This window comes from Serinus canaria, chromosome 10 (genome assembly GCF_022539315.1).
Source record: "Serinus canaria isolate serCan28SL12 chromosome 10, serCan2020, whole genome shotgun sequence".
Classification (NCBI taxonomy): domain Eukaryota; kingdom Metazoa; phylum Chordata; class Aves; order Passeriformes; family Fringillidae; genus Serinus; species Serinus canaria.
Window position 1 is genome coordinate 6153310 of NC_066324.1, and position 3866 is coordinate 6157175.

Below are 3866 nucleotides of genomic sequence, written 5' to 3' on the forward strand. Positions count from 1 at the left end.
TTGTAACTGAACACTTCTTTTCTTATCTTATTTGCAATGTTAATATGAACTTTAATTAAAAGGAGGGGGAAAAAATGTTTCCCAGACATTTTGGCCAGCACTGAAGCATTGCTTTACATTATCTACCCAGAAAGAATAGCTTCACTAGCACAATAATTTTTTTTTAACCTCTTGAAAAATGGAGCAAAGATAGAATTTTATTTTTGGTTTCCAACTAGCTTAATTTTCTATGTGGGGCTCAGAACTGGGGAATTTTCTCTAATCCTGGATGAGAATGGGGCCATAGTACCTTCCTCCCAAAGGCAACAGGGAAAGGAGAAAGGAACCAATATCACCAAAATGTCCCAAATAGGTCAGTCAGGCTCAAGCCAAGGAAAAGTGTAAAGATCAGGACAGAGACCCAGCAGCACATGGTCACAACACCTCCAGACTGAAGCTTCCACAGGAGAGAGGGGAAAGGTAAGGTTACTGTGCTCCAGCAAAAGCATGGCCTTGCAGTCCATCCCTCACTCCAGTCTGGTGACATCCACATCCTTCGCATGGTGAAGAAACCCCATCAGGCACCCCACAAAACACGGGCTCTGTCACCTGCCTGCAGGTCAGGTCTTGGTAGGTGTTGGTAGCTTTGGGGCTACCCACAAACTGGTCCCCAGCTCCTCCTCTCCTCAGTGGCTCCACACGCTTTAGCTCTGCAGTTCAGGTTCTTTGGGCCCCCATTTTAGTGCAGCCCATGATGCACTAAATGCAGGAGAGGGGCTGGAAGGAAGAATGCCCTTCCTTGGGGACACAGTCCCCATGGGAGGTTTCCCAGTGCCACCACCAGCCCTACCAACACAGCTGGGTTGTCACCTCCTGAATGGTGCCATTGTTCCTGCCTCCAAAATGAAACAGACACAGGAGGCGTTTCCACCCAAAGAAAACCAATTTCCACTGGTGACTTCTTCCCCCCTTGTTCAAGAATCCTCCCTCCCTTTCAGGGCCCCTGTAGCTTTCCTTTGTGCCTCTTCCAGGATGAAAAGAGGTAGTCATTGATTGTATTAATAATTCAGGGCCTAATCTCACAGACGGGTGTTCACAGCCCGTGAGGTGGCAATCTTTCATCTTGAGATCAGGATCAGCCAGATCTTTTAGAGGTCAAGGAAGATAGCTGCAGCATGGAAAATGACTTCAAAATAATAGGTTTAGGCAATCCTCATGCATGGATGGAAATGGCAGATGAAAAGCTCGTGTGTCTCACACTCTCAGTTGCACCTGCATGTCAGCCTGGTGATGCCCAAAAACTCTTGAAGATGATTTCCACCAGTGTCAGTGAGCTGTGATCTCTGCCACATATCCCATGGCATGGGGGCTGGAACTGGATGATCTTTAAGGTCCCTTCCAGGCCAAACCATTCTATGATTCTATGGCATATCCCAACCCATCAATATTCCCCAGGTATCTCCCCTGAGTCCTCCTGCTTCTCAGGACAGCCATCTGCCTCCTGATAATGGGTCTCATGCTCCTCTTCTCCCATGGCCAAGCTCCTCCTTCAACTGCCTATTCACTTGCGTTATCTGAATCATATCTGGAAGGACAAACTCTACAGGTGCTATTTGCTTTGTTTGGTTTGTGGCCAGGAAGGTCCCCGCACAGGCAGAGTGGCATGTTCATCTCCAGGACTAAAAAACTGGTCACAGGCACTAAACTGGGAATTCACCAGAGTAGCAAAGAAAAGGGAAATCTGAATACACTGGATCTAGTTTTAACCTGGGGACCAAATTTATATCAGTACTCTTGGAGTTTTCCTGCAAGGACAATGGCCCACCCCCCATGGAGGCCTTCTCTTGCCCCAGGACCCGCAGTCACCCCCACCACTGCCCTGCCAGCTGGGTGCTGCTGCCACCACAGGGGCTAAGCTCCCGCAGAAGGTGCCCATGCAGGGCCGTTGCTGCTCCCACACCTCGCAGGGTGTTTATGGAGGAAATGGCAAGGTCAAAGACATGCACCTTGCACCTGGAACTGGAGGTGCCAACTCCTGTTGTGATGCCAAAGATTAACGGGTGCGCCGATAAGAGCCGGGGGAAGCGGCCAGCGGAGACTTCTGAGAGTTCCCACGAATGCAGCTGTGCTTTGGTGGAGCCTCCCCACTCTGGGGCTCCCAGTTCCCAACAGGAACTGGGCTCAGCACCAATTTGCCGCCGCCGCAATGCTCTGCTGCTGTTACCAAGGCACCTCAGCGCCCTGTGCATTAGCATTCTTCTGTCTTGTGCTTTGTCTTCTCAGGGAAGCCCTTCCCCAGCACAGCCAAAGCTGCCGTGGTGGCGGTGGCAATGCCCCCCCAGCCAGCAGGGGCATAGTCCCCAAGAGCTGGGATTAGTAACGCTCCAGTGTACAGTATTTTACAGCCTGGGACTCACGCCCGACCCACTGTGCACACCTGCAGGAAGGCCTGGCCTTGCCATCACTTCTCCCCCCTCCTCTTTGTCTGCTGCATTCACTTGGGCTCCTCTGAACAAGCAGTTTACCTTCTCCCAGGCAGGGTCTGTGCCTGGTTTCCTGTCTGTGCAGCATCCCAAGCCTGACAGAAGCTGCTCTGTCTCTGCTGTGGTGTCCAGACACCAGAGTATCCAGAACTGAGGACTGATTTGCAAATAATTATTACGGAAGGAAGCCGTTCCTTCTATAACTGATAACTTATCTGGTATACATCAGGCTTTCCCCAGTCTTCTCTCTGTTCCTGCTTTAATAACTCATCCCCAAACACGTTGTTCCTTTGTCAGGACTATACACTCACTGTGCCCACATTTAAGAGAAAGCCCTCTTTGATGGCAAGGTTTTTGTAGCAGGGCTGTTTAGATTTGTTGTGATTAAATCACATCCATTTTCTAATTTGTACCTTACACACACTCAAATCCCTCCTTAAGCCTGAGCTGTACAGGCACATTTTGTCTTCACTGCTGACTTAATCAAGCAGTGGAGAGCTGCTGTGTGCTCTCTGCAGTCGTTGTCTCTTGCACACAGAGGAGAAAGGGGAGAAAGAAACACTTTGCAAAGAGCTGCTATTATCCACGCGCTACGGTGACAGCATATTTAGTGTTTGTGACTCTGGGGCTGCAGTAATTAATTGTGTGTCTGACACTCGGGTTGGCACAGCCCGGCACCCAGAGCTTTCCCATCACCCTGGTACCCGTGCCTGCCAAAACCAGCCCCCACAGGCCTCTCACCAGGAGTGCTGGGGAGACTTGAGGGTGAGCTGCCACACTGCCCAGCTCTCGGCAATGCTGGGTGCTAGGGCAGCTGGGGTGGGCAACTCCACTGAGATGCTCTGAGGGCAGCCTGGGGTCTCCATCCCTTCCCCACTGCACAGTTCTGCTGAGGGTCCTCCTCCCGCCCCCAATCCCAGTCTTTGTCACCATCCCCCATCAATGTAAAGATGCTCTCAGCACCTACACATACCCCAGGGGCTGGAGAGAGGGGTGACCCCCAAATCCCACCTCCCCTTCATCCCGTCCTGCTGCAGGTGGAGCATCCCGACCACTCCGGGAAAACCCAAAAAACCTGCTCCACGTCCCCCAGCCCTGTCTGCCTGCACACGGAGAGGGGGTGCTGGGGGTCGGGGGTGTTGCAGCGGAGACCCCCAGCCCCCCATTCGCGGGGCCGGGGCTGCCCCTCCCTCCCTCCCTCCCTCCGCCGCTCCTTGCGAACGACGCTGCTCAGCGTGTGCGGAGGGAAGGAGGGAGGAGGGAGAAGGGAAGGAGGGAGGAGGGAGGGGACCTCCCTATCTGGGCTCTATCTCCTCCGCTGCCTCTCACATGCTCCGGGAGGGCGATGCGGCTCCCCGCGTCCCGCTGAGCGAGGCCGCCTGCACCCCGCCGGGGCTGCCCGCA